The sequence below is a fragment of the Sapajus apella genome, unplaced genomic scaffold, assembly GCF_009761245.1.
Source record: "Sapajus apella isolate SASKATOON/1434 unplaced genomic scaffold, GSC_monkey_1.0 scaffold19, whole genome shotgun sequence".
In the NCBI taxonomy this organism is placed as follows: domain Eukaryota; kingdom Metazoa; phylum Chordata; class Mammalia; order Primates; family Cebidae; genus Sapajus; species Sapajus apella.
Window position 1 is genome coordinate 14,509,541 of NW_022436959.1, and position 9,897 is coordinate 14,519,437.

The following is a 9,897-nucleotide window of genomic DNA, read 5'->3' on the forward strand; positions in this document are numbered from 1 at the left end:
CGATTACACATTGATTGAAGAGGGCAATCAGTACAGATTGGAACATCGTGACTCAGGAGGTGGCCTGAGAACTGTCATTCCCAAACTTTCTGCCATCGTACTTGTCTTTTTAAAAACTGGTAAGAAGTATATAATATAAAATTTAATATCCCCAAAATGTTAAAATTGTACTATTCAGTAGTGGTAAATATATTCACATTGTTGTGGAACAGATCTTTAGAACTTTTTAAAGTCTATGCCCATTGAACGATAACCTCCTAGTCCCCCTCCCCTTAGCCTGGTAACCACAATTCTACTTTCCATTTCTATCAATTTGACTACTTTAGATACCTCATCTAAGTGGATCCAGACAGTATTTGCTTTTGGTGACTGACTTATTTCACTTAGCATAAAGTCCTCAAGGTTAATCCATCTTGCAGCATGTGACAGATTTTCTTCCATGTTAAGGTTGAATAATATTCCATTGTGTGTATATATATATATATATATATATATACCATATTTCGATTATCTCTTTATTCACTGATGGACATTTAGGTTGCTTCCACCTCTTGACAATTGTCAATACTCTTGCTATGAATATGGATATGCAAATATCAATTTGAAATTCTGCTTTCAATTATTTTGAATCTCTACTCTGAAGTGAGGGGATTGCTGGATCATGTGGTACTACTATTTTTAATTTTGTGAGAAACCACCATACTGTTTTCCTTAGTGGTCGCACAATTTATAATCCCAGCAATAGCGCACAAGGGTTGTAATTTCTTCACATTTTCAGCAACACTTCTTTATTTTTTTATTGTAGCCATTCTAATTGGTACGAAGTGATATCACATTGTGGTTTTCATCTCCATTTCTCTAGTGATTAGTGATGCTGAGCTCCATAACTGTTGGCCATTTGTATATATTATCTTTGGTAAATATCTATATGAGTTCTTTGGTCATTTTAAAAATTGAGTTATTTGATGTTTTTGATGCTTAGTTGTAAGAGTTCTTTATATATTCTAGATATTAATTCCTTATCAGATATATGATTTGTAAATATTTTCTTTCATTTTGTAGGCTACCTTTCCATGATCTTATGTCTATTGATGCATAAAGTTGTAAAGTTGGTTGTAGTCCCGTTTGCCTATTTTTGCTTTTGTTGCCTGTGCTTTTGGTGTTACATTTAAGAAATTATCACTAAATAGGTGTCATGAAGATTTTTCCAAATTTCCTTTTTGTTTTCTTTTGTTTCTTTTAATTTTGTGGGATTTTTATTTTCCCTATCCTTTCTTCTAGGAGTTTTACTGTTTGGGTCTTATGTTTAATCTTTAATTCATTTGAGTTAATTTTTGTAGATAATGTAAGATACAGATCCAACTTCATAATATTTTATGATATGAAGTTATCATAATTGCTATAGTCTCTTTTTGATGGATACTTAAATTATTTCCAGATTTTTTTGCTATTTCAAATATTACTTTAATGAATATCTCTGAATATGGATCTATGCCATATTATACCTACAAGATAAATATCCAGAAGCGAGCTTTCTGGGACAAAGGGTATGTGCATTTACAGTTTTGATTGGTCTATCAGATTTCTTTTCTGAGAAGTTGCACTGCTTTATACTCCCACAAACAATATCTGCTTCTCCACACTTTGATCAACATTGAACAGTATCCTTTTTGTTTTGTTTTGTTTTTCTTGAGATAGAGTCTTGCTCTGTTTCCCAGGCTGGGGTGCAGTGGCGCGATGTCCGCTCACTGCAAACTCTGCGTCCAGGTTCAAATGATTTCCTGGCTCAGCCTCCCGCGTAGCTGGGATTACAGGCGCACGCCACCACGCCCAGCTAATTTTTGCATTTTATTTTTGGTAGATTACAGGGGTGATTACAGGCGTGATTACCTGGGATTACAGGCATGAGCCACCATGCCCGGCCTGAATATTATCCGTTTTTTAGTCCTCACTCTTCCTGTTATTTGTGGATATTGAATATCAGATGTTTAGTGTCCACTATATGTTCATATCCTTTGTTTTTCTTTGGCCTGCTGTCTTTCTAAATGATTTGTAAGAGTGGATAATTTCTTAATGAATCCTGAGGGCTGCTGTAAATGTCAAAAATGTTTGTTCTCCTAAAGAAAGACAAATCCGCCGGGCGTGGTGGCTCATGTCTGTAATCCCAGCACTTGGGAAGCCGAGGCGGGTGGATCACCTGAGGTCAGGAATTCGAGAGCAGCCTGACCAACATGGAGAGACCCTGTCTCTACTAAAAATACAAAAATTAGCCGGGCTTGGTGGCGCATGCTTGTAATCCCAGCTACTCGGGAGGCTGAGGCAGGAGAATCGCTTGAACTTGGGAGGTGGAGGTTGCGGTGAGCCGCAATTGTGCCATTGCATGAAAGAAAGAAAAGGAAAAAAGGAAGGAGGGAGGGAGGGAGGGAAGGAAGGAAGGAAGGAGGGAAGGAAACACAGGCAAGCAAGCAAAGAAAGATCCAGAAGTGTCTGATGAGGGCATAGGTGAGAATGCTAATATTGGCCACATTTCACATTTGGCAAAAAAAATGTCATTTAAATACATAAGACTACTTGTGTGCCAGAAATAAAAACAACCAATCAATCCTGCTAAAAGCTCAACAAATTATTAGGGTGATAATTGTTTTGAGGGAGAAAGTGATTTTGTGGCAAAAATTGATTTTTAGTTTTTAGATCTGTTACTTCTTTCCTGACCCGCTTGTTTAATTTTGTTATGAGTTTCCATAATTTGTCTTCAACCCCAACCTTATAAAAGTGCTGCCTCAACCAGTTCGTATATTTACACACGTGCATCCCCATTTGTATAAAAAACTAAGAGGCTGGGCGCGATGGCTTACGCCTGTGATCCCAGCACTTTGGGAAGCAAAGGCGGTTGGATCACGAGGTCAAGAGATTGAGACGATCCTGGCCAACACGGTGAAACCCCATCCCTACTAAAAATACAAAAAAATTAGCCGGGCGTGGTGGTACGTGCCTGTAGTCCCAGCTACTCGGGAGGCTGAGGCAGGAGAATTGCTTGAACCTGGAAAGCGGAAGTTGCAGTGAGCCGAGATTGCACCACTGCACTCCAGCCTGGCAATAGAGCGAAACTCTGTCTCAAAAAACAAACAAACAAAAAACACTAAGAAATGGTTTTCCTTTTCCACGTTACTCTTTCCCTTTACTCCCTAGCAGACAGTCTTCAGGAGCAGCAGCTGCTTCCAAGACAGAGTTTGGGCCGCTGAAGATATTCCTGGTCCTGCATGCAGCTAATGTTAATAGTCATTAGTATTCTGCCAAGGGAAAGAGTGATTTCTGATAAAGCAGTAGCTGGGGATAATTTACCTAAATAACTTCTGTTTCTTCTACGTTAATAGTAAGGTAACTTCGTAAAAGAAAAGAAGAGAAATGTGCCATAGGGTGGAGAGATATATGATGGATGTTTGTAACTTGCATCTATCAACACAGATAGGTAGTAAGTAAGAATCCAAAAATAAGCCTCTCTCTATTGTTTGTAGAAACACAGGACCAGAAAGCTCCATATAATGTCATAGAGTACATATCTTTATCACTAGGGAGGTTTCCCGTCCGCCGCCCCAGACAGTGGGTTGGGCATCCTCCTGTTCTTAAATATCTCTGGGGGCTCCATCACCATCTTCAGAAAACCATTTGGGTGCCAAACTCTCCTGCAAGTCAGGTTCTTGCTTCATTTAGTTGAGGTTGTTTGCTGTTGTATCCTATTATGAACATGGAAAGAAACCCGGCCACTATCTATAACCTAATAATCTTTCACTGGCTTCTTTTATCACTTCTATGCTATTTCTTCAAACTAAAATAATCCTCTACTGTGATGCAGTTTTTCCTCTCTACATTTGTGAATAATGTCAAAGCTCTGTTCTGACTTCTTTATCCATATGACACCCACATTATTCTTCTTTGGTGTTGAAATTTGCAATGGAACATTCAATTATTTGAACATAATTGAAGGTAGAAATGGACAGTGATGGTGGTGTTTCGTCATAACTACAAAATTTTATTTTTTATCTCTCCTGCTTCCAATCTCCATTCTCCAGCTCCAGCCATCAGGACAAGAGTACCAGCTCTTTAAAGGCCTTAAAATACAAATTCAACAAAATTTCTGATTGGGGCTAGGTGCAGTGTCTCACACTTATAATCCCAGCACTTTGGGAGACTGAGGTGGGCAGATCACTTGAGGTTGGGAGTTCCAGACCAGCGCGGCCAACATGATGAAACCCTGTCTCTATTAAAAATGCAAAAATTAGCCTGGTGTGGTGGCAGGTTATCTGTAATCACAGCTACTCAGGAGGCTGAGACAGGAGAACTGCTTGAACCTGGAAGGTGAGATTGTGGTGAGCGAGAATCATACCACTGCACTCCAGCCTGGGTGACAGAGTGAGACTCCATCTGAAAAATAAACAAAACACAAAATTTATGAGTGAGTGCTGGCATTGTGCCAAAATCTTTTTTCTTATAGAACCCTCAAAGGCAGAATATTCCATTGTTAAAATAGCATTCTGTGAAGGTCTTCCTCTATTGCTAACCTCTGAAGGCAGCATGAAAGATCACAGGAAATTGAAGAAGCATATACCATGGAATTAGAGCTTGATAAAATTTATTCTGCAGTTAACTTCCACATAATTATGTATAATACATTATTAATGATTTGCAATAGGGAACTGATATGTAGTTCCTGTTCTTCCTTGACTATGGCACTGGTGAGTCAAATTCTTGCCCAAAGATAGTTATGAGAATTGCCTCCCTTGCCTCCTGGCCCAGATCTCTGCTTGCATTTCTGTGTTTATGCTGCCCTGTTCTTGTGCTATGCTAGTCAGGGTTGGGGTGGCCAAGTTCTTGAATGAGGAATCTCATTTTCATCCTTTTGAAGTTTTTTAAGAGTTTTTGCCAACTGCATTGCTAAAGAGCCATCCTCTCATCAAAGGAGTCTGCAGTAAGGCAAATATTTGTTTCCTGTTACTGAGAAAGGACTACTCCTCTCTTTATTTACATGTTTGTTCTGTTTTGTTCTCTTTTCCTCCAGCAATCTGATATTGTGTTTTGTCTATTCCTTGGCTGGAAAAATGCTTCCTGGTTTTTTCCCCCCTTTTTCTTAAGAACAAATGTTGGCCCCCTATTTACAGAACATGCTCAACAGAAAAAATTTGGAAAACACCAAAAAGCACAAGGGAAAAGCTATTCATAATCTTAGTACCCGGAAGTCACCACCATTATCATTTTAGTATGTCTATATCTGTTTAGTCATCTATCTGATCTTTCTAGGCATTTTAATTTTTTTTTTACAAAAGAGCTATCATATCATGCTTCCTGTTCTATACATTTATTTTTTTGAGACGGAATCTCACTCTGTTGCCCAGGCTGGAGTGCAGTGGTACAATCTCAGCTCACCCCAACCTGCGCCTATGGGGTTCAAATGATTCTCTGGTCTCAGCCTCCCAGGTAGCTGGGATTGATTACAGGTACGTGCACCACGTCTGGCTAAGCTTTGTATTTTTTAGTAGAGAAATGGTTTCACCGTGTTGGCCAGGGTAGTCTCGAACTCCTGACCTCAGGTTATGCCCCCTCCCCCCACCCACCCACCACCTTGGCCTCCCAAAGTGCTGGGATTATAGGCATGAGCCACTGTGCCCAGCATGTTCTATACATTTCTAAATTTGGTAATATGCTAAACTCATCTTTCCATATTTTGATGTGAAGAACATATTCTGCAACACTATTTTATTAAGCTTAATAGATTTTATTAGCTCAATTTTATAAACATAGATATTTTTGTCTATCACATAATATTGCAATGAGTATGATTGTACAGACACCATTGTACTCATTTGACATTTTCTTCAGTATAAATTCCTAGAAGTGAAATATTAGGGTCAAAGGGTATGCACATTTTAAGACTTTGGATAATATGGCCACATTGCCCTTCTTGAAGGTGGAACCAGATTGGTTTCCCATCATCAATCAAGGGTCCATTTCTCTTTATTATGGCCAACACTGGGCACTTAACTTTTTAAAATCTTTATTGATTTGATGGGTATGAAGTAGTATCTCAATGTTTAATATGGCATTTCTTTGCTTATGAGTCTGAATTATTTACATTTATTTCATGGCCAGGTATACTTTTTGGTAATTTGCTTCTTTAAGTTGTTGTGCTTTGTCTATTTTGTTTGTCTTTTTCTCGTTTCTTTGTGTTTATAGACAAACTCCACTAACTCCCTGGCAACATGGCAGTAGTGGTTATCAGCCTGGAGTCCCACTGCCTGGGCCCAAATCCTACTATACCCTTAACAGCTGTGACCCTGGGTAAGTTAGCTTTGGTCAGTGCATACAACAGGAGAAAAAAAATCAAGTAAAATTAGGTCAAATGTTACTGTTGTCATGTGGCAGCTGTGTTACTGGGGATTAAGCAAATTGTCTATTATTCTGAATTTTGCTTCCTCTTTTGAAAATAAGGATAACAATATCTACAGGAGTTACAAATTTCCGAAATCTAAGAGGCATACAAAGACTGTATATATATATATACACACACACACACACATATATATATACACATATATATATATACATATATATATACACATATATATATACATATATATATACATATATATATATATACACACATATATATATATAGTCTTAACTCAGTTGCTCTCAAATTTTAAGGTTCATAAGAATCACCTAGAATGCTTTTAAAAATACAGATTCTTGGGTACTACTTTCAGAAATTCCTATTCAAAGAGGGTGAAATGGGGTCCAGAGATAAATAGTGGCCATTACATCAGTCAACCATGTCTCAAAACTATTAGGAATATAGAAATTCTGCTCAGAGCTAATACAACAAGGCCCTCCTGTTAGTTGTCCTAAGGTACTGTTGTTATGCAGAACAGTTCTCCTGGATTAATCACCAAGCCTATTTAGTTTGTTTAAATTGAGGAAAAAGAAACTGGTATTCTGACTGAGTTGGAAATGCAAATCTTTTATTGAATAAGATTTTGGTGTCAGCATCTATGATGCTGAGGGAATACATATTTTTAGTCTTTTGCTAGGACCCATATTTTATTCAAAAGCAATTAAGGAGTTTCTCCAAAGTTTTGTTGATTTGCTGCTGCAACTAAGTTCTTATCTGAAATTCTCTCTTTTCCACGTGGCTTAAGCCTACAAATTTGGGTGCTTTTAAAAGAAATTAAATATTTCTTATCATCAGGTTATATTATAAAGTATATAAATCTTCAGTTTAATTGAGAAGATATCTTTAGTTTAATTGAGAAGACATGCTTTGCGTTTATATCTGGGACATATTTATTCTAGTGGCATTAAGGAGACATGAACCGGGTACATGTGAAAATTATTGACTACCTAATTTTATTTAATTACTTGGTCTTACCTTTGTGCTGTTTTAGACTACAATTTTCCTGTTAGAGAACTGATCTTTTCATATACGGTAGGTTGGGTTTATCTTCCCTATACAAGTCCCATATATTCAAACATTAAATAAAAGTTATCACATTTCTAAGATTATGGATTTTATTGTAGTTTTTAGAAAGCAACCCCAAGTAGATGCTGGCAGCAGCAGTTTTTCACCCTGTTGCACCTCATGAAAGGGAATTTTCATTTACTTCAAAAGACATCTTTAAAAAAGCTCCAAATGCAGTGTACCTTAATTCATAAAAATTGAAAAGCAGGATGTAGATGAGGCTGTGAAATCAACCACTAGCACTGTGCCCAGTTGTAAAGGGACTGGAACAACTGAGACTGATACTGACGAATTGATTCAGATACTATCACAAGTAGGTGCCTAGATGGTGCGATTCCAGGTTCCCAAGTAATTCTCAGGTCAAGTGTCTTAGAGCCTAAAATTTACCCTTAGAGAAGACTTTTCCTCACTACATGGACCTTTTTCACAATTTCCTCGAGAGATGGTTTAATTAGTCTCTAATTCCTTGGTTTATCAGAAGGATTTCTGCCCAGATGAGACCAACACGGAGAATGGTAGTGAAAAATGAAGCGCTAAAGAGAAGAAAGAGCCCCCTTAAAGTATGAGAAGACCATGCTGGGCTTGACAAGTTTCTCCCAGCCAGACTTTTAGGCATTTCTGTCTCCTCTCCTTGTCTCACTTGACTCTGCTATTGTGTGTCCCCTGAACCAGATGGTCATTTATGAAAGGTTTTCTGAATTCCTAGAAGAAATTTTTATAGGTTGACTAAGCTTCTGCTTCCTCTCTGTGCATGTGCAGGTTCTGGTTTTTATCTGGGTCACTTGGAAACTTTGAGAAGCATTCTTTGTGGGAAGGTGGGTGTGATGATGAAGATGGTGATGATGATGGTTTTTTTTTTTTGAGACGGAGTTTCACTCTTGTTACCCAGGCTGGAGTGCAATGGTGTGATCTCAGCTCACCGCAACCTCCGCCTCCTGGGTTCAGGCAATTCTCCTGCCTCAGCCTCCTGTGTAGCTGGGATTACAGGCACGCGCCACCATGCCCAGCTAATTTTTTTTGTGTATTTTTAGTAGAGACGGGGTTTCACCTTGTTGACCAGGATGGTCTTGATCTCTTGACCTCGTGATCCACCCGCCTCGGCCTCCCAAAGTGCTGGGATTACAGGCTTGAGCCACCGCGCCCGGCTGATGATGCTTTTTGAATCACCCTCTGTTTGATACAGTAAAACTTGGGAACACTCCACCCACAATGATATGACATTGAATATAATGCTGTTGTCAATTGGCCCCCACCCTTATTTCAACTCTACTTCTTTGGTAGGGGCTGGAAAGTAACTTCTTTCTGATCATTTGACACTTGGTCAGTTCATTGATAAGTTAATTGCCTAAACATCTAATAAGTACAAATATTTTAAAATTTAAAGTATTATTTTTCAATGGCCTTATAGCATTATACTTCTGTACTTCACGGCATTAAAATTTTGGACTCGACTTGCCTACTACAGCATAGTTTAATTGTACTTTTGAATTTCGTATCCTGGCCGGGCTCAGTGACTCATGCCTGTAATCCCAGCACCTTGGGAGGCCAAGGTGGGCGACTGCTTGAGCCCAGGATTTTAAGACCAGTCTGGGACACATGGCGAAACCCCATCTGCAGAAAAATACAAAACCTAGCTGGGTGTGGTGGAACACATCTGTAGTCCCAGCTCCTTGGGAGGCTTAAGCCCGGGAGGCAGAGGTTGCAGTGAGCCGAGATTGCACCATTGCACTCCAGCCTGAGTGACAGAGCCAGACTCTGTCAAAAAAGAAAAAATTTGTAATCTGATGTTTTTCTTAGAATTTAAACCCTTCCCTGGCATTTTCCTTCCTTTCTTCACTCCTTTCTTTCTCTCATTCCCTAACACTCATTGCACCACAGGCACTTTCCTTAAGAAACTCCTAGTTGGGGTGGGGACTTTGGGAGAGAGTCTAACTGGCTTGTTAGGACTGATTGAACAGCATAGAGGGCTGTTGAAGCAAAGCACAGGTGACCTAACACCAACAATTCTCTTTTCCCTCTCAAGATTGTTAACACTAATCTTTAACTTGTTATTTTCACTTGAAAGCCCCATTTCTCAAGGAGTACCATACGCTACACCAGGTGCTTCATTCCCTTCCTCACTATCATAAAAAAATCTTCATGAATCGCTTGAGTGGTTTGTTACTATCTCAAGCTGCCATTTCATTTCCTTGGCCACTTCCCCAGATGCTTTGAGGTCTTCTGCTTCTCTTTCTCTCTTCTTGAGAAGCCTTAGTGGCAGAAGCTTCTATAGTTCTATTCCCTTGGAGACCTCTTCAGTTCTAATGATCCTTTTTTTCACTACTGCCTCTCACACCAACAGCCCTACCTTGGATTTTGCCATCTAGCAGGGCTGCTTCACCCTGCTC

General features: G+C 39.1%; 1 long non-coding RNA gene across 1 annotated transcript; it reads left to right on the forward strand.

Moving 5' to 3' along the window:
* The first annotated feature begins 878 nt into the window (after positions 1 to 878).
* On the forward strand, positions 879 to 8,357 carry LOC116557506. The gene is made up of 3 exons (XR_004271544.1): positions 879 to 916; positions 6,229 to 6,333; positions 7,989 to 8,357. It is a non-coding gene; the product is annotated as an uncharacterized LOC116557506 (long non-coding RNA).
* Positions 8,358 to 9,897: the final 1,540 nt, after the last annotated feature.